At 35.8% G+C, this 22114-nt stretch overlaps 1 long non-coding RNA gene across 4 annotated transcripts in view; it reads left to right on the top strand.

Moving 5' to 3' along the window:
• Positions 1-22114, top strand: part of LOC125243980 — a 31722-nt gene that overhangs the window by 5322 nt on the left and 4286 nt on the right. The window contains exons 3-6 of one of the 4 annotated variants that reach the window (XR_007179199.1): positions 5533-5659; positions 7653-7866; positions 11460-11567; positions 12032-13824. This is a non-coding gene — a long non-coding RNA (uncharacterized LOC125243980). Of the gene's footprint in view, positions 1-5532; positions 5660-7652; positions 7867-11459; positions 11568-12031; positions 13825-22114 lie in introns of those variants that run through there. The other 3 variants (XR_007179198.1, XR_007179200.1, XR_007179197.1) reach the window with 3 other exon arrangements.

Here is a 22114-nt window from a genome sequence, read left to right as displayed (position 1 = left end):
ACTGTTCACTCTTGCCGTCTGGTGCGTGTGTTTGTGTAGGATTTATGTTGAAGATCTTTCTTATTGCCAGATGCTGCCCATTTCGCTCACCTCTGATAAAGTAAAGAGGTAATACCTTCATTACCGTTTAAGGTCAGAAAGATTTTTTAAAAGAAATATATTCTTTTATTCAGCAAGGATGCTTTAAATTGACCAAAAGTGTCCGTAAATACATTTATAAACGCTGCTCTTTAAACTTTGTATTCGTCAAAGAATGCTGAAAAAATGTATCCTGGTTTCCATAAAAATATTAAGCGGCACAACTTTTTTCAACACTGATAATAATAAAAAAAAATTTCTTAAACATCAAATCAGCATATTAGAATAATTTCTGAAGGATCATGTGACACTGAAGATGCAGTAATGATTCTGAAAATTCAGCTTTGCGTCACAGGAATAAATTACATTTTAAAATATATTCAAATAGAAAAGAGTTATTAGTTATATCGTTATTTAAAATTGTAATAATATTTCATAATATTAATGTTTTACTGTATTTTTGATCAAATACATGCAGCCTTTGTAAGAGACTTGTTTCTAAGATATAAAAAATCTTATCGACCCCAAACTTTTGAATGGTAGTGTATCATGTGCTATCTAGCACCCCAAAATTAAAAATTGACTCACTCATCCTCATGTCATTTCAAAACTTTATGGCTGGCTTTTTTGAGGTGAACTATTCTTTTTTTGATTTCTTTATCCACTATATATTCATAAATTGAAGTGAAATATAGGGAAACATAACCCAGGTGGCAGCAACATATGTCACGCACAACATGTGCACTCATTAACCCTCACAGGTAGCCAATAGCACTGATTCACAAGCGTGCAGATATGTAAACTGGGGTATCATGTACACATTCACCAGCGAAAGCAGGGCAATATTTGGTTTTAACTTTAGAAATTCAGTTGAACATATGGCCTGCAGCTTCAGGGTGGACCCACTTTTCAATTGTACCTTTTGTTCCTGTGTCCTCCGTGCTCTTTTATTTGTGTTGTATATCCCTGTCTTTCTTGTGGAGATACCTTTCTCTTTCTTGCCTTTCTCTCTCCCATCTGTGTCTGCTCCTTGTTCATATCTGCATCCCTATCTCCTGCCTGTCTCTGCTATCTTATCCTCTAATCCTACACTGTCCATGCTGTTATCCTGCTCTTATTTGTTGGTGTGTGCTTCCAGAAAATTGTATTTATGTCACACTCTGTCCCCAAAGCTCAATATCTGTCTTTATGCACTTCTGGGAATCAGGGAAAAGGGAAGCAGAGTCTCAAAGGATTCGAAAGATATTTTTGTTATTTTCCTGATTGAAAAGAAAAAGAAATTTTTTTTTATTATTTTCACATCTGAATTAATGATAAATGGTTATAATTAGATTTGGCTTATCAACTACATCATTATTCTTGCATTTATTGTTGCAATATTAAAATCTAGGACTCAAGCTTTGAGCTTCATTACATGAGAAGACAATCTTAGCAGTTGCCTAAATGGTTTTAAAATTCATTAAAGTATTACAATGACATTTATTTTGTAATATTTATTTTGTGGATTTATGCTATTTCCTTTTTAGAGAACTTTGACCTTACAGCTTAGACCTTTAGTCCAAGACATTCTTGTAAAAACCAAGTTTTATTAGGCTTTCATAGTGGTTAAGTTAGATTGTAATCATTTGTGTCTTTCGTCTTGGGGTTATTAAACATTTTTTTTTGCTGTTCACAGCAAATCGACTACATGAATGTTTTGCTTTAATTTTTAAAAGATTTGAAATAAATAAAATAAGAGTGTCTCAAAGTATTTTTCTTATTAAGTTGGCTTGAAAAAGCCAACTTACTGTTATGCTATTTTCTTCTGAGACTAACTCCTCCTAGAGCTTTAACTCTACATACTCCAAACTCGGGTCAGATCTTCAGACTGTTCTGACTTAGTGTGCTATATCTTTTCTAACTGATTGGACTTACGGTTTTCCTAAAAAAGACTGTTAAAGCTCGGAAAAAATCCCATTGACTTTCATTGACGGAATGTTCAAATGAGCCAAGACTGTTCAAACTCCAACTGTCAAAATTCAAATTTAAACTACGGAAGCCCATTAGACTCAAAAACTCAATCAGACTCAAGTGCCATTCTATGTACTATTTCTAATCCACTCTAACTCTACTGATCTATCTATCTATCTATCTATCTATCTATCTATCTATCTATCTATCTATCTATCTATCTATCTATCTATCTATCTATCTATCTATCAAACTAACTCTATCAAACTAAATCTATCTATCTAAATCTATCAAACTATATCTATCAAACTAAATCTAGCAACACCCTATCAACCACCCCGAGTACCCTAGCAACCGCATAGCAACACCTTTGCGACCACCCCGAGTACCCTAGCAACCGCATAGCAACACCATAGCGACCACCCCAAGTACCCTAGCAACCACATAGCAACACCATAGCGACCACCCTGAGTACCTTAGCAACCACATAGCAACACCCTAGCAACCACCCAGAATACCTTAGCAACCATCCCGAGTACCCTAACAACTGCATAGCAACACCTTAGCAACCACACAGAGCACCCTAGTACTCTATCAAAATTACTAAACTAAAACTGAAACTTTCAAACTGAAAACTTTTAAAACTGCTTCAAACTCTCTGGACCGGCTTTTTCAAGCCAACTTAAAGTTTGTCTCGACAAACTTTTTTTATCTAGTTTCACACTACTGTTCAAATTTTTGGGATTGATGAATAAAAAAATACAGTAAAACAATAATATTTTGGAATATTATTATTAATATCTATCGTATATATTTCTATTTTAACATATTTTAAAATGCTTTTTTTTCTAGCGATGACAAAGCTGAATTTTCAGTATAAGTACTCACATCTCACATTCACAATCACTCACACTTACATTCTGAAGGATGTCACATGATCCTACAGAAATCATGATGATTTGGTGCTCAGGAGAGACAATTTTGAAACCTTGATGCATTTTTGTCAGGATTCTTTGATGAATAGAAAGTCCAAATGAACAGCATTTTTTTAAATATATATATTTTTTAATGTAAAAGTATTTACTGCTCCTTTTTGAGCAATTTAAAGTGTCCTTGCTGAATAAAATATGTATTTCTTTTCAAAAAATCTTTTGAAAAACCTTTGAGGGACAGTAATGGGAGTGTTTGCATTTGCCTTTTTATGCAGGAATAGAAAAGGAAAATGACTGTATTTTTGACAGGTCCTGTGGCAATGAAAGTGATGATATGGTTGGTTAAAAAGCAGCTTTGGCTTTTGGGTACATGCAGTGTAGAGGAACTACACTTTAAGATGAAAGCCGTAACCATGGTTCCCCTCCTCAAGATGTTTGCTTAGAGCAAAGAAAGGTCAGGAAACAGATCAAGCGCAAACACTTGTGCATTGTTCAAGTTCAAGGTGAAGTTTAATAGAAAACATGGTAGAGTAAAAATGATATAAAATGAGTAGATTTGCGCTATAGTATGATGTATTCAGTTTCACTGTTTGGTTTGGTCACAGTGAGAGCGTGTTTGGGTCTTAAATTATTTTTGATAGCACTTCAGCAGTAGTATTTCCTAATTAATATGATGAAAGCTTCTCAAATGCTCTCAATTTGTGTGCATTAATGACTTGAATACTGGAAAAAGAGTCACTCTGTGAATTTGTTGGCTTTTCACCAAGCTGTAGATTTCAGCCTGACCTGATTTTCTGCCAGTGGATTTGAATGGTTATGCAAAGTTAACCGGTTAAAGTTGACATGATAGATGTTTATCGAGAACAGAGAACAAAAGCATTAGCTAAGAAATGAAGGAGTCACAGATTATCTGGATGCACGAGTGATCATACAGAATCACCCTCTGGCGAGGGAGGTGATTTGTTCAGTTAAATTCACCTTCATTTGTATAGCGCTTTTCACAATGCATATCGTTTTAAAGCAGCTTTACCGAAAAATGCATGTTTCTACATTACAATTTAGAGTACTCTGTTATCAGAGGTGACGGTCCATATGTCAAAAATTCACAGATCCACGATAATACAAATCATGCAATTAGCTAATATCATGTATTCATATTACATATTAGTTTAGAAACAATGACCTCATTGAATAAATTATTACAATTTGTGATCATAATGATTACAATATATAGAAAATTTGTTGATTCAGAATTGCCATCATCTGAAGTCCTTGAAGGGGTTGCTGTCATCTCTTCACAGGTGTTCGGTCATCTGAAATCTTCATAAGAGGCTGGATCCAAACTGGAGCCGGCATAATCTCTAGGCATCCTGGGGTAGAGACAGAAAAGCAAATGGAAAAAATTTTGCATAGCTGTTGTACATAACATTTCAACCAAAAGATTGTGCATTTCATCTGATACAAATGGGGAGTACAGTACATTATTAGGTGCATTATGTAAATGCTTGGCTATAGATATGTGTCCTTAATCTAGATTTAAACTGGGAGAGTGTGTCTGAGCCCCGAACATCATCAGCAAGGGTATTCCAGAGTTTAGGAGCTAAATGCAAAAATGCTCTCCTTCCTTAAGTTGACTTAGTTATCTTAGGTACTACCAAAAGTTATGTGACCTTAAAAAGCGTGATGGATTGTAGGGCAATAGAAGATTGGTTAAATACATAGGAGCTGAATCATTTTAGGCCTTATAGGTCAGTAGTGATACTTTTTAATCGATATAGAAATAACAGGTAACTAGTTTAGAGAAGGTAAAATTGGAGTTATATGATCATATTTTCTTGACCTGGTAAGAACTCTAGCAGCTGCATTTTGGAATAACTTGTGTAGTTTATTTATTGAGGGTGCAGGGCAACCACCTTGTAATCCATTACAGTAATCTAGAGGTCACGAATACATGAACTTGCTTTTCTGCATCAGAATCAGATAACTTGTTTCGTAGCTTAGCAATGTTTCTGAGGTGGAAGAAGGCTGTTTTTGTAACATTTTGAAATATGAATATCGAAAGACAATTTGCTGTCTAAATGTAAATTGTATTCTAAGAGATTCTGTGTACAGGTTTTTGGTTCAGTTAGTAATTCCTCAGTCTTATCCAAATTTAATAGAAGAAAATTACTGGTCATCCAATATTTTATATCTTTAACACACTCTGTCACCTTGGATAATTAAAAGATTTCATCTGGTCATGATGAAATATATAACTTGGTATCATCGGCATAACAGTCGAAACTAATTCCATGTTTTCTAATGATATTACCAAGAGGCAGCATGGATATTGAAAATAGCAGAGGGCCTAAAATAGATCCTTGCTGCACTCCATAATTTACTGCATTAACTTGGATGATTCCCGTTTAAATAAACAAAATGGTAACGGTCAGATAGGTATTATCTAAACCACTCTATTGCCTGTCCCTGAATACTTTAATGAGCACAATTTCTGTGCTATGATAGGGCCTGAATCCTGACTGAAATATTTTGTAGATATCAAGGTGTTTTTTCTTTTCTTTTTTGTGCTCAGCTGTGCTCCGTCTGCCCTCTTAGACAATGTACAAGGTCACAGCCGGAAGGTCAGATGTCAAAGCCAGGGAAATGTGACACGTCCCTTCCCCCCAACTCTTGACCGACGACCTCCTGTGTTGTGTCTGGTAGGTTGATATGTGTCTGTATTTAACCCCCCATGGGATGCCCATTATCATGTGCTGTTAACACACAGTCAAACTCTTCATCCTGTGTGAACATAAAAATAACATTATTTGGGAATTTTTTTAATATTTTACTTGTATATTTATTTTTGTCATTTTTTTAACCTTAGAACTAAATATATACACTACCATTCAAAAGTTTGTGACAAAAGTTTTTTTAGTTATTACACTCTAAAAAATGCTGGGTTAAAAATAACCCAAGTTGGGTTGAAAATGGACAAACCCAGCGATTGGGTTGTTTTAACCCAGCGGTTGGGTTATATGTTTGCCCAACCTGCTGGGTAGTTTTATTTAAACCAACTATTGTTTAAAAATTGCTATATGGCTAGCTTAAAATGAACCCAAAATAGTTGGGAAATTAAAAACCAGATGCAATTAGAGGCAACAATAATAGACAAAAGGTGAATGTTTATTAATAAGCTTTAATATTTTATTAATATAAATCTAATAGTTTAATAGTTTATTAATATAAATTTATTAATAAGCAATTTAATAAATGTTTATTGTTTAATAATTATTCATTGAACATTAATAAATGTTCATTTCCAACATACTTTGGGTTAATTTTAATTAAGCAATACAGTAATTTTTAAACAATAGTTGAGTTAAATAAAACTACCCAGCAGGTTGGGCAAACATTTAACCCTACCGCTGGGTTAAAACAACCCAATTGCTGGGTTTGTCCATTTTCAACCCAACTTGGGTTGTTTTTAACCCAGCATTTTTGAGAGTGTACTTTTATTAAGCAAGGACGCATTAAATTGATCAAATTCACAGTAAAGACATTTATAATATTACAAAAAATTTCAAATAAGTGCTGTTCTTTTTTTCAATTTCATCAAAGAATCCTGAAAAATAACATAGAGTACGAATATATAAACAAGTACAGTATACTGTATGTTATTTACTATGTGTATGCAGAATTTTTCTGAGGGCATCCTTAAAGGTTTTATCAGATTTAGCAAACTGCAGACAAATTTGTACCCAAAGTAAAGCAAAGTAAACACACACACATTCACATAAATTCGGTTCTGACTCACCCCTTTAACAGAAAGTCAATAACAGCACAGGAATGATTAATCAGTGGCTCCATTGTCCAATTCCAACAATTCCCCCTCCTCTCTCACACACTCATGGGCCCCTCTCATGGCATAGTATTGATCTGAATGCATTTGCCTTCCATTTATCCACTGAACACAAAGAACTGTGAACTCACCCGGTACTGTGCCCAAATCCATCTAGGGAGGGATCACTTGCTTGCCATAGACATGCATAAATAGGTTTAGGGTAAGCGTTAGTCAATGGAAATGTACTCTGCAGCAGCTTTAGCCTGTTTTTCATTTTTCCTGCTTTTTCCCCTGAATTAATTGACAACATCTCGCATACTGTTAGTCATGTGTTATGAGGTCACATTATTTGGCAGCGTGATACAAAATTACATATTGCTGTACACCAGCAGAGAAGCATAAATTAGATAATAAAAGTCAATATTCAAGCATAAGACATTAACATTCAGGAAATGGGAAAGCTGTATATCATGCAGTGTTGAGTGTGAGAGAAAAAAAAAAATTAATTAAATGATGAAATTGGTTGCCTTAGTTAAAGGAGCCACATGCACAATATTTTGATGCTGGAAAAATGCCATTACAATCAAACATACTAAAAATTGGACAGTTTTACAGAAAGTGAAATGAGCAGATATTATTATTTTAGGAAATCTGTGCATTGTGACGAATATACTTTATGTATAATGCATATGATATCATATTTGCCATTTATGATTTTTAAATATTATATGTAAATACTATATTTATTTATTTTGTTTATTTAAAGTATTCATTCTCTTTACTCTTAATGCTTAAAAAATGCTTGTCAATCATAACATTTTGGCATTTGTGTGTTTCTGTTTGCCTATGTGTTCCTATCTGAAAACCAGCAGAGGGATTTGAGAATAATTTGACGGACAGCCTGTTCAAAGCCCTCCCTGCCTACCCTATCATTCTGGTTGCTGAGAGTCAGGTTGCCATGACACCAGACTGTTTTGTCTGCCCTTTGACCCCTTTAAGAGGTGCTTTGGTCAATCAGGCATTACCCATGAGGGGCCAACCTAGGGGGGAAAGATGGAGCGACATTTCCTCTCTAAAAATGAGGTACAAAAGGTTCTATACATCCGTTGTATGCAGGGGTACCGGCACCGTTATGGGGAGGCACAGGCGCACACAGACAAACAAAAGGCACAGATGAATGTATCCGGGGCACAGTTCTGCCCTGGAAAAAAATGAAAGGATCTATGAGGTCCCTTGTGTATATGGGGCTTGTGCTCGTGATAAGAGCAGCTACCAGCAGATTTTCAGACGAATGCTTAGTGGAAAGATGGTAATCGGACAATTTGATTATCAGAATGGTTGCTTAAAGATGGTCTTTTAGAGAAAATTATAGCACTTTATTTTATTTTAATGATGTTAATTGATTACAATGTAATTGGATAAAAAATAGAATTCATTTAATTGAATAAAAAACATTTTAAAAATATGTGTTACCATTAAAAAATGTAAAATTTTTGATTTGTTTCCTATTTTAATGTATTTTAAAATGCAATTAATTCCTGTGATGGCAAAGCTGAATTTTCAGCATCATTACTCCAGTCTTCAGTGTTCCTTCAGAAATCATTCTAATATGCTGATTTGCTGCTCAAGAAACATTTCTTATCAATGTTAAAAACAGTTGTGCTGCTTAATATTTTTGTGGATGTATTGATACGTTTTTTACCAAAAATATTTTGATGAATTGAAAGTTCAAAAGAACAGCATTTGTTATTGGAAATATAAATCTTTTGTAATATTATAAATGTCTTAACTGTCACATTTGATCAATTAAATGGATCTTTTTCCAAATTAAAGTATTGAAAATGGTAGTCTATTTTAAGAATAAGAATATAAACATTTTATATGCTGAATTATTCATAGTTTTTAACTGCATATCAGTATTTGTAAAGTAAAGCCTGCAAATGAAGATAATTCAAAGACACTGAATTATTGTGGCAGATGAGTAAAGCGTTGATGGATGGATAATATTTCTGGTTTTAGAAGTCAATTGTATTTTTTTAGGAGATTTCAGTTTTGGTAAAGATTTATATAAAGATAATTGAGAAAAACAGAATAATATTCTACCAATCAAAAGGCAGAAAAAGTGATTACAGACCATCTTGTCTCAGTGGTTAATTGTGACAGAGTGTTACTGCGATCTGCCGTCTGATCTCTAAAGATACCACCAAACCTATTAACATAATCATATAAATATGCATATAGAAGGACCACTTTGGCAATCATGGATAGTAAAAGGACTATCAAGCATAATATAAGTCCTATTCACACTTGACTCTATTGAACTAAGGCCTGACAAGCCTTTGAAATTAATCCTCTCTAGCCAGAACTGCAGCATGCTTCCTCCTCTCCTCTGAGAATTGTTGTGACTCGCTGTGAGTCCTCGTCAGGACTGATAAGATTAGCGTGGGTTCTGTTCTCACCCTAGGACACAAAGTATGTGGAACAGAATAACAGCTCATGGGAATTTATGTTGCTCTGTTTAATGGTGTTAGATACGTTATGCTTCAGACTATGAAATTGGCCTGGAACCGAGAATTTGTTTGGTTTTTTCTCCCTGATAGCCGCATAAATGTAGGTAATGGGTGATGAAAATGAACTTACTTTGATTTCTGACGGCTCCTTTCATTTCAGTTTTATTTCCGTCGTGAGCGTTGACCTGTATGTGACCTGTTTAATACGCTGTGTGCAGATAAGATTACTGCCAGGCAGAAAGGTGCATTTTTTTCTCATGCAGATGAACACAGAAGCCTGTCAAAACAGACATAAAATATGAATACATACCAGAGATCAGAGGCTGGAGTTTGTCTATATTTAAACACTTATGTGCATTCTTGGCCTGATGTCACAATTATCTGGGTAAGATGATGCGTCAGGGGAAAACCCTGGGTGTCTGGATAAAAAAGAAAAATGAGAACACATGCGTACAAGCAAAATGAAGAAAATAACTTCAAGCTGATTTTGTTGCATAAGAATTATTAATTAATCATTCACATTTACTGTGGTCCCAAAATAAATTTGGATGGACAGACCACATTTAAAAATGGATGAATGTCTTTTGAATTTAAAACAATCGTTTTTAGAATCGTTTTTAAAGGTGCCCTCGAATGAAAAATTGAATTTATCTTGGCATAGTTAAATAACAAGAGTTCAGTAACGTTACATGGAAATGACATACAGTGAGTCTCAAACTCCATTGTTTCCTCCTTCTTATATAAATCTCATTTGTTTAAAAGACCTCCGAAGAACAGGCGAATCTCAACATAACACTGACTGTTACGTAACAGTCGGGGTGTACACCCCCAATATTTGCATATGCCAGCTCACGTTTCCAACATTATAAAAGGCATTAGACAAGGGCAGCCAGTATTAACGTCTGGATGTGCACAGCCAAATCATCAGACTAGGTAAGCAAGAACAATAGCGAAAAATGGCAGATAGAGCAACAATAACTGACATGATCCATGATAACATGATATTTTTAGTGATATTTGTAAACTGTCTTTCTAAATGTTTTATTAGCATGTTGCTAATGTACTGTTAAATGTGGTTAAAGTTACCATCGGTTATTACTGTATTCACGGAGACAAGAGAGCTGTCGTTATTTTCATTTTTAAACACTTGCAGTCTGTATAATGCATAAACACAACTTCATTCTTTATAAATTTCTCCAACAGTGTAGCATTACCCGTTAGTCACGGAGCACTATCAAACTCATTCAAAATCAGAAGTAAACAATATAACAGTATACAATACTCACATAATCCGACGCCCGAAATTGGACGGACACTTTGTAAAGATCCATTTTGAGGGTTATATTAGCTGTGTAAACTTTGTTAAGGCACTGTTTAAGGCAAGCGCGAGCTCTGTGGGCGGAGAGCACGGGATTTAAAGGGGCCGCAGCATAAAATCGGCGCGTTTATAATGATGCCCCAAAATAGGCAGTTAAAAAAATTAATTAAAAAAAATCTATGGGGTATTTTGAGCTGAAACTTCACAGACACATTCAGGGGACACCTTAGACTTATATTACATCTTTTAAAAACATAATCTAGGGCACCTTTAAATTAGACTATTTTCAAGCAAATCATTCCACAAAAAGATTTTAAGATTTTTGTTTTGCTCTATGATTTTAATATATTTTAATGTGTATTGTGAATTTTCAGCATCATTACTGCAGTCTTCAGTATCACATGATACTTCAGAAATCATTATAATATGCTGATTTGCTGTTCAAGCAACATTTCTTATTGTTATGAATGTTATGAAAAATTTTTTCAGGATTCCTCGATGAATAGAAAGTTCAAAAGAACAGCATTTATTTGAAATAAAAGTCTTTTGTAACATTATAAATGTCTTTATTGTCACTTTTGACCAATTTAATGCTTCCTTACTGAATAAAAGTATTAATTTCTTTAAAAAAAAAAATCTTACTGACCCCATGCTTTTGAACGGTTGTGTAGTTCTGAGAAAAAGGTTAATGCCAATTGGTTTGTTATTTTAAAATCTATTGCAACATTCATACATTTTTGAGTTTGTGTCCAAAAGTGTCCAAATAGTTTCTGTGGCCACTGTACGTACAATGCTATTAATTTGTGTATTGTTATATCTTTTGAACCCTCATTCTTTTGTCTTTTCAGAAGCTGGGATGCATCACCTGAGATCAGCTCTGGTCCTCCTCTGGGACTTCAGGTGTTCACTCCTCATACGACATACAACTCAAAGGAGACCAGCTGGTCAGTGATCAGGTAACCACACTTTTCTCTCCCACCATCATTCTCTACCCTTTGTTATCTATACCTACAATGCTCACACAATCAAGCTGAAACGCACCTTTGAATCGAAACTTTAAACTCTTTGTGGCAGTTCCAAAAAGTTTTGTTATTGTTTAGTATCTAAATCTCAATGACTGTTGCATGCTTCTCTGCATATCTTCTTAATGTCTTTCAAATTCCTGGCATGGTTTCTAGGTCTCCTTATGAGGCAGCTTTTATCATAGAAATATTTTTTGAACTACCTCACATTCGTGTTTCGCTTCTCGCTCGTTTCTTACATTAACGGGAGAAGCTGCTTCATTTGACGTCAAGTTGCTCTGAATATTTCTGATTGTTCCTGAACATCATTGGCATTCCATTCTGCACTTACAATGCCAGCTGACCTTCAATATTTTTCAGCTGACCAGAGCTGTGTGTGTATCTCTCTGTTTTCTCAGTCCCACCAACATGCCTGGCATACACACTAACCCCTCTGACGTGATTGACAACTCTGCCCTAGCAACCGCTTGGCACGTTGCCGGGCTGCCCAGGGTTGCCAGGGAATGTGTTCCCATGGCAACACGTTTAACCACTTTATTTGCCACCTTGAAATGTAGCGAAGGTTTTGCAAAGAGGCAGAAAGGGATTACTGCTGAAATTTGCCCAGGAAAAAAATGTGTGGAAAGGTGATATGATTTTTGAGAATTGTATTTAATTTTATATTTATTCTTAAAGTTTTTGAGGAGCTGTGCTGCTAGTGCCAAATGCAGGATTTTTTTTTTGTTGTTTTTGTAAGACTAAGTAGATTTAACTAAATCTAATTTTGCCTTTATGGTGGAGAAAGAACCCATAGCTGGCTTACATTAGTCAAACAGTGCATGAAGGAGTATGAAAACATCGGTTTAAAACAACAGAGATCGATATTAAACTCCCAGCTTTAACATCCCTGTTCATATCATGGTTTATCATTTAGTTGATCAAGTTCAAGGGTGCACACATGTGTTCACATATATGCATATCAACCCACTCCTTGAGTCACACAGTTAGACTTCAGAGAACACAAATGTGTTCAGGTTTACTGTATCCAGTTTTATATTGAAATTGTCCATAAGGGTTTTGGAAAGGGTGAGTGAGAGTGTAGAGAAGGAAGGAAGAGAAGGATGGAAATCAGAAATCAGAAGAGATATGATTTTTAAAAATCCAGACTGGAAGAGGGGGTGTTATTAAAGCAGGAACGTATCTTGAAAGGATGACGCTGTGACATCAGTGCTGTATTTCTGCATGATTTGATTTTAAAAGAGAACGAGAGTGCAGAGGTCAACAGAGGAAGGGAAATAAAGTGATTGGATAATTGAAGAAAGGCAGGGTTTTAGAATAGTAGCGTGACAGAAAGAGGGACAATGGGCTAGGGACGGAAATAAGGAGGAAACTTGATGACATTCATGGTGGTGTGAAAGGAAAGTAAAAAGGGCAAAAGTGTGGAGACGAAAAGGACAGATGACCAAATAATCTACCTGGCAACATGCTAAAGGAGGCCCTAGTATTGCCATGGTAACATGCCACAGGATTGTCACAGGTTTTTGACGTGTCGCTCATCTTTTTCCATTCTGGGCAAAAAGACAGAATTATAGAGGTACATGTAGGGGTTGTCTGACAGGTTGTGCGAGTTTTTGTTTTAGTGGAGCTTGTTTAGTTTGACCTTCTCTCTGTAAAACACACAGAAAAAAAGTTATTTTGAAGAATGTTGGTAATCAAACTGAGTTTTATTTTGGCTTCCATTATGTTTCATGGAAGAAAGAAAGTCATAGAGGTTTGGAACGACATAAGGGTTATGACAGAAATTATGAGAGAATTTTTATATTTGAGTGAATGTCCTTTCTTTAAAATACTTCCTCCTACCCCTCCTAATATGCAGAGCAACTAGCTTGACAAAGCAAAATTTGCTCAAACAATGGTGTGAGTCTGAGGTGGGACTTTCTGTTTATTGCTAGTAGCACAGAAATTACGCATTTCAGCTTTCACATCAATATATAACACAGATTAACAGCTGATTAACAACATTTTTTTTCCCCCCTGGATTAACTATGAACATGTTCCACTAATATTACTCAACCAGAAAATACATACATATATGGTGTTTTATAATTTGAAACCTAAGAAAATTCTTTTTGTGAAATATTTTGGTTAAAATGTTTTGCTTTCCTTTAAAACAATCATTAATTACTCACCCTCATGTCGTTCCAAACCTGTAAGACCTTTATTCACACCTTTGGAACACAAATTAAGATATTTTTGATGAAATCTGAGAGTTTTTTTTGAACCCCCATAGAAAGCAACGTAAGTACCAGATTCAAGGTCCAGAAAGGTAGTAAAGACATGGTTAAAATAGTCAGCGTGACTACAGTGGTTCAACCTTAATGTTATGAAGTGACGAGAATACTTTCTGTGCACAAAAACAAAACAAAATTACTTTGTGTGCAAAAAAAATATTTCTTCTCTCCCTTGTCATTCTCCTACGCTGTTTACATTGCAGCACTTCCAGGTTCTACATCAGAACGCCGGCTCAGTATTGGCCGGCTCCTGCGTCAGCTTCACACGCATGCGTCGTGCTGCTCACGTGAACAGCATCGGCCAATACTGAGCCGGCGTTCTGACATAGAACCTGGAAGCGCTGAAAGCGGAGAGAAGAAATTTTTTTTTTGCACACAAAAAGTATTCTCATCACTTCATAACATTGTTGACTATTTTAACAATGTTTTTACTACTTTTCTGGACCTTGAATTGAAAAAAAAAAAAATACAGTCATTCAAAATATTAACACAACTATAATAGTATATCAATGGTGCCCATTTGAAAACAATTATGCTTTCTATTTTGATTGGTGACACTAGTGGTGCAGAAATTATACATTTCAGCTTTAAACCACACAAACTAACACATTCACATATAACACAGAGCGAGACCCACACATACACAATTATTTCCTAAAATAAAATCATTTCTTGCTTCTTATGAAAGCGCAAATTAATTGAGCTAAACCCATTTTTTTCGACTAGCATCCATATCTGTAACTACACAGAAGGTCATAAACTCATTAGCGGAACCTATACACTCATTAAGCTAAAACCGCTTTGATGAATTCACACCACTGTAAACAAATGTAGAGAACAAACACAAAGAAGCCAGGCTGTAGACAGAGCGGCTTATGCTAGTGTAGATAAACACATTTGCATTCCTTTGCATTAATGCCATCTGTGAAACGTGTGTAGTCGGCATGCAAAGTGATACAGCTTTAACCTATGGCTCTCGTAGGCCTTTGGTGTCTGTGTGTGAAAATGAGAGGTCTCAGAGGAGCGCTACACCACAGCTTTCCTGCTGAATAAGCACTAGCTTCTCTGTTAGCAGACAGACTCCTGCCTCTATATTGCCAGGACTGCAGAATCAGTCTAGACAGATGGAATACAAGCTTACAGCAGTCATTTACACAGCACTCTTCACATATATACATGTATACACACACACACTTTTATGTTTTTAATGGGGTATTTTAGTGACTTTGTAGCATTTTGTTGTCATTAAATAAAATTAATTAGTGTATTTTTCTTGAACAGTGCATGTGTGAGAGAGAGAAATAAGTGTATGAGGGGTTGATGATAAAAGAAAACATATTATCAGGGCAGCATAAATATTTTAGTAGTTGCAGAGAGTGGGTGGTTTCACCAAGGAGGTCAGACTGCATGTGTACATGTGGATGCATGTGTGTGTGTGTGTTTGCTTTGTGTGTATAATATGTGAAGCCACTAATGAGCAGAGACAATGCAGGAGGCAGGTCTGAGTCTGTTCAGTGCGCAATATCACCAGCAGAGGGCAACAATGCCACAATAATGATTGTAAAGTGCTTTGGATGAGGGTTTTGTGCTCATATTGTTTGCTAAAGATGCAAGAGAGTTTGTTGAGGGTGCTTTTGTTGTTTGTGTTGTCTGCCTTGTATTTGTATGTGTTGTGTACCTAAACATTATTATTAAATAAAGAATTTTAGGTTAGATGTAAACTGTGGCCATTTATAGTGGTTTTTAATACAACAGCGAACATATTAGGAGAAAGACCTAGGAATTCAAATAGTTTTTGAAAAAAAGCCTTTAAATAAGTCAAGCTTAAATCATTAAATCATTTTTTAAAAAACATATTTTAATAACTAAAGGTACATTAAGTAACTTTTTTTGTTCAAAATTTAAATAATGAGTCAATACATCATCAATCCTACTTCCAAAACGTGTTTTTGTCTTACCCTGATTCACTACACTCTAAAAAATGCTGGATTGTTTTAACCTAAATTTGGGTCAAATATGGACATTTAAAAATGTAAAGGGTTAGTTCACCCAAAAATGAATTTTCTGTCACTAATTACTCACCTTCATGTCGTTCCAAACCCGTAAGACCTTTGTTCATCTTCGGAGCACAAATTAAGAAATTTTTTATGAAATCCGAGAGGTTTCTGGTTTCTGAACCAGCAACGTCATTGCACCTTTCAAGGCTCAGAAAGGTAGTAAAGACATTGTTTAAATAGCCCACGTGACTACAGTGGTTCAACCTTAATGTTATGAAGCGACGAGAATACTTTTTGTGTGCAAAAATAACTACTTTATTCAACAATTTCTTCTTTTCCCTGGCAGTCTCCGATGCTATTGATGTTGTAAACACTGCAAGCGTCAGCCAATACTGAGACGGTGTTCTGACGTAGAACACGGAAGCTCTGCACTGTGTTTACTATGTGAACAGCATAGGAGACTGACAGGGAAGAGAAGAAATTGCTAAATAAAGTTATTTTTGTTTTGTTTTTGAGCACAAAAAGTATTCTCTTCGCTTCATCACATTGTACCACTGTAGTCACTGAACCACTGTAGTCACGTGGACTATTTTAACGATGTCTTTACTACCTTTCTGTGTCTTGAAAGATGCAATAATGTTGCAGCCTATGTGTGGTTCAGGAACTCTTGGATTTCATCAAAAATATCTTAATTTGTGTTCCAAAGATGAACAAAGGTCTTACGGGTTTGTAACGACAAGAGGGTGAGTAATTAATTACAGAAATTTCATTTTTGGGCAAACTAACCCTTTAACCCAACAGTTGGATTTGTCCATATTTGACCTAAATTTGGGTTGAAACAACCCAGCATTTTTTAGAGTGTATGCTAAGGCTATTATAAATGTTGCTCCGGCAACTTTTTGTGTGGGAGTGGAGTAGGTTAGTTGTCACAATGAGTGAGAAAGGTTGACATGGAGCCTGTTGGCAAAAAGAGAACACGACAGAGCTCGTAATAAAACAAGAATCAACATTGGCTTGGCTTTTCAGAGATGGCGAGAACTGAGGGATTTAAAAATGTTGTAAAAGCGATGCAGAGATAGCAGCAGGTGAGTAGGGTATTTTATTGAACAGATAACTTGCCATATTTAGCTCTTTAACAGAGTTCATTGTAAAGCATTATCTATTGTGAAGGGTCATATTCATCCACACAATCACACGGAGCTGAAGAACAACCAAAACAATGTTCTTCCACAAAATGCATTGTTTTGCTTTTTACTTAGTGTACCTTTAAAATCTTTTTTGAATGATTTAAGCCTGATTAATTTGCTTAGTCTTTTTAACTTTAACCACTTGAATATCTTTAAATTTACTGTTTTTTATTTATAGTTGACTCATGTTTCCAATGAGCACCACTGGTCATACATATAGTACTCTGGCAGCACACCCATTTTCTACATTTTGAGGATATATTAACTTTGTTATGCATATAAATGCATTTGAAACATCAAAGATGACAGTGGAAAAAATGGTAATGGTAAATGGTAATAGAAAAAGATGCACCAGTTTATCTGGCAACGGAGTAATAAGGTCCTCGGCAATCTCTCTACTGGGCTTTTCACGGAGAAGTATGTGGCCCTGCATGTGCGTTGCGGTGTGAGGTAGTTGGTTGTATGGTTTCGCATAATAAACAGCCCGGAGATAACTGTACAACCTTCTAGCTTTCCCTGCGGCTGCACGCTTACAGCTATCAGAACCCAACTATGACGGCAGAAGCAGCATGGGATGAGCTCATGTGGACAGCCAGGAGCAAAGATTCAGTTACAGCATGCTTATGTAGTGGATATGTGACTTGTTAAAGACCTGCTATGGGTCCCAGATTGAGCATCAGATATTCAAACTCTCATTTAAAATCTGCAAGTAAACTAAGTTGTAGGATATTGAAAATGTAATACAATAAAACAATGTGATCTAGAATGATTCATAAATATTAAAGAATCTGCACTATTTTTAGGTCACTAATCAAATATGCAAATTTGTGAGATGAACTCTTTTTACAGAAAGTCAGATGTTCTTCTGTTGAAGCTCAAGATGGTCTTTGGATCATTGTCAAATCATGCAGGAGAACATGATCATCAACTTGTGGAATGTTAATTTTTCATTTCAACTTTTCACACAAACTGTTGTGCGGATTTTATAGTTTGTAATGATGAAAAAGTTGTATGAAATGCCAAACAGAAGCACTTTCACTAGCCTCCAACTCTTGGACCCCACTGTATGTCATGCAACACATGATGTTCAAATCTGACTGTACTTTGGCCCCGTTTACACTAATGCATTTTTGTTTTAAAATGCATAAGTTTTGCTATGGTTACGCCTGTCATTTACACTACGCCCGCATTTTCGAACTTCGAAAACAGAGACTTTCGAATACGCTGCAGACCCCATTTTAGCTTGAAAACACTGGGGTTGCGCTTCAGTATAAACGGACCAAAACGGAAATGAAAACGATGGCGTGGCTGCCCAAGTTTGCTCTGCGTATCCTTGACGACCGTGTAAACAGTAACATGGAGAATGAACTGCAATATTTGCTGGGTTTGTTGTCATTTTTAGCAGCAATTGTGCAGTTAAACTCTGCATTTTTTTTAATACTGCAGCTACCTACATGCGCAAGAGGCAACTGTTTACACGTGTACGCGCATGATCAGTATGCATTATCGTATTCATTTTAAAACGCACTAGTGTAAATGGGGTCTTTATTGCTGCATGCACTACCAAAGACAGAAGCTTTTTTATTATACATTGGAAACTTCAGCAGGAGGTACTTTAAAGTAGTGTACATGTTGTGAAGTCAAAGTCATTCTTTGTCTGGTGGTGGCTGAGGAATGTAAACGACACAAAGCAGCAGCCCTTCGTAGTCTGTATCATATTAAGATTGATAAGCAACGCAGTCATGAAAATGAATTTTTGTCAGACCAATGGTATGCAGCATTGTGTATGTATTGGCATTAGAAATGCTGAGAACATTTTAGTACTGATTTATTGCCACTGGCATCCAATTAGATAAAATGTCTGATAACCAAGACTTTCAGATCATGCTTTTTTAATCTTTTTTTTTTTTTTTTTTTTTTTTTTTTAAAATGCTTACTAGATTACATATTTTATATCAGATGAATGATTTATTTTCTCTAATATATCTTCTAAATTAACCAAGTAATTTCTAACTGAAGAATACTGATATGAAATTATGAGTGAACATTTTTTCACTCAGAAACAGTAGTAACAGTTAACAAAGCAAAAAGCTTTTGCTGCTTGTTTGTGTGTGTTTGTGTGTTTATTTGTTTGTGCCTCCTATCTCTGCATCGCCATCCAAGTCATCCCCATCCTCCTCCTCCTCCTCCCCATCTCCCCCTGTGTGTCTGGCTGGTGGCTCAGACAGCCAGCATCCGCATTGCGTTGTAGCTCTCTTTTACTCCCCCTCTGTCTCTCTCTCTCTCTCTTTTTATTCTCTTTCTCCCTCACTCTGTCTCTTTTTTCCTCTTTCACCTCTATAGGGTGGGAAAAAGGGCATGTATCAGCATATATCCTACTGGAGGTGTGCTGAGAGGTTGTTCTGTGGTCAGATGTCGATAATTTCTCTGTTGTATATTGAGGATTCAGTGTTCAGTTCACACACCATAATGGTATGTGTTAAAATGATATGTTTCGTTGTCTGTTCTCCATTGCTGTGCGCCTGCGACACAGACTGGACCAGTTCTGCCCTCATATTCTGCTTTAATTTTCATAACCTTCACCCACTTCCACTGCTTCTCTATTACTGCTGCTCAGATCAGCTGCATTCACACAAATAAACGGCACATTTTGCTACAGAATCCGAATTTTATGATAAATGTGGTGTGTATGTGCTTGCAAATGCTTGCATGTGCATGTAAAATTGTGTGTGTTCTGAGTGTATTTGTATTGGTGAAACCAGGGCAAGTTGTCACAATGGATGTGTCTCAGTAACTGTGTTTTTCCAGCAGTGGTTTTGTATGTTGGTTTTAAACTTGTTAGTCTTAAATATTTATTTTATAATTTTATATTTTATTTTATTTTATTAGCTTTAGTATGCACAATTTAACCACACTATACATACTAAATAATTAAGGTAGATTTTAACTGAAAGGTTGATCTGTGGTTTTAACGCAATGTTTTTTTTTTTTTTTAAAACATCCACATTTTTTATTGGAGCTGCTCACATTTTAAATGTTTTATTTTTATACAATTTATTATTCTCATTATTTTTTAGACAATATTAAAATATTTGCTGATGTTTTTAAATGGTGCATTTAATATTAATTTCTATATATTCATCACTTTTTTTTTATATATGCACTACCTTTCAAAAGTTTGGGTTTTGAGTTAAAATACTAAAAATACTTTTATTCAGCACATTAAATTGATCAAAAGTGACAGTAAAGACATAATGCTGCAAAAGTATTATATTTCAAATAAATGCTGTTCTTTGAACTTTCTATCCATTAAAGAATCCTGAGAAATAAATTTCAGTTTCCACAAATATTAACAACTGTTTTCTGAGCTTTATAATTAGCAGTGAACGGGACCAACGAATATGAGCTGAAGAAAGTGCTTCCATCCACATCCATCCATAATAAACATGTACTCCACATGGCTCCGGGGGGTTAATAAAGGCCATCTGAAGCGAAGTGATACAAAAAAACCCCCAAAAAATCTAAAAATCCATATTTAACAAGTTATGAAGTAAAATATCTAGCTTCCGCCAGACCGGCTAAATGGAACTGGCGTCGTGTCAGTTAAGCTTTTTCCGTAAGTTGAATAGGGAAGGTGTAGGACATAGCATAAGCTTTTTGAATTGCAAGAGTTTTACACTTTCTTCGTAAGTAGAATATGGGAGGCAGTCTGGTGGAAGCTAGATATTTTACTTCATAACTTGTTAAAAATGATTTTTTTTTTTTTTTTTTTTTACACAAACACATCACTTCACTTCAGAGGGCCTTTATTATCCCTTCAGAGCCATGTGGAGTATGTTTATGATGGATGGATGTGGATGGATGCACTTTCTTCAGCTTCATACTCATGACCCCTGTTCACCACCATTATAAAGCTTGGATGCGTCAGGATATTTATTAATATTTCTCTGATTGTGTTCATCAGAAAGAAGAAAGTCATATACACCTAGGATGGCTTGAGGGTGAGTAAAGCTTGGGCTAATTTTCATTTGAAAGTGAACTAATCCTAAGAAATGTTTCTTGCACCAAATCAGCATATTAGAATGATTTCTGAAGGATCATGTGACTCTGAAAACTGGAGTAATGATGCTGAAACTTCAGCTTTGCCATGCAGGAATAAATTAAATTTTCTAAATTTTCTACTGTATTTTTATCAATTAAATTCAGCCTTGGTGAGCATAAGAGACTTCTTTCAAAAACATTTAAAAATCTTACTGACTACAAACCTTTGCTAGTGTATATATATATAAAACCTACCCTGAAAAATAATGTTACCTAGAGTGCTAACAAGCCCCAGTCTTTCCTATTCTGTAGCACAGTCATCCTTCTCCAACTCAAACCTGAGTGGAAATTTTCCTGACATTTGTCTGGTGAATCGTGGAAGCGGATGTCTTGCCACGTGATGAGCGGTTCAGTTGAGAGTGACTTAGAAGTGTGGCCACCCGGGCCCTGAAATGGGGGGACCTGCACCGAGCAAGGTGACGTCATTCCTCCAGCAAGAACCTCAGTGCTTTGTCTCATTGTGCTCCCTTATTGCAGGCATGCAGTACACTGGACAGCATTGCAGCGTCCATGTACACGGAGACCGCAGTCCAAAGTAAACAAAAATAAAAAATACAATAACAATACAATAGAAGTAAGGGAAAAACATTAGAAAATATAAAGGCGAAAGGAGATATTTAGAGAAAATGAGGAGAAGAGAAGAGATGCATAGAAATGAACACAAAATAGAACCAGATAAAACACAAGCTATTGCAAATAACTCCTAGACTGCCTGCAGTCAGCAACACTAATAACAGCTGTTGCCATTCCTCTGTGTTGTGGAAATGGAGGTTATTAAGCATTCCCTTTGAATGAGCTGCTGTAAAGCTAATGTACAGCCGATCCATACTAGTGGGCCTTTCATGTTCCTGCGCATCAATGTCTGAACGTCTTTATCTCAGACTGTACTAATAAAGATGTCTGCAGCAGACATTTTGGCTCCAGAA

The sequence above is a fragment of the Megalobrama amblycephala genome, linkage group LG13 (assembly GCF_018812025.1).
Source record: "Megalobrama amblycephala isolate DHTTF-2021 linkage group LG13, ASM1881202v1, whole genome shotgun sequence".
In the NCBI taxonomy this organism is placed as follows: domain Eukaryota; kingdom Metazoa; phylum Chordata; class Actinopteri; order Cypriniformes; family Xenocyprididae; genus Megalobrama; species Megalobrama amblycephala.
The sequence above is the reverse complement of the archived record's forward strand: the minus strand, read 5'-3'. Positions and strand labels throughout refer to the sequence as shown.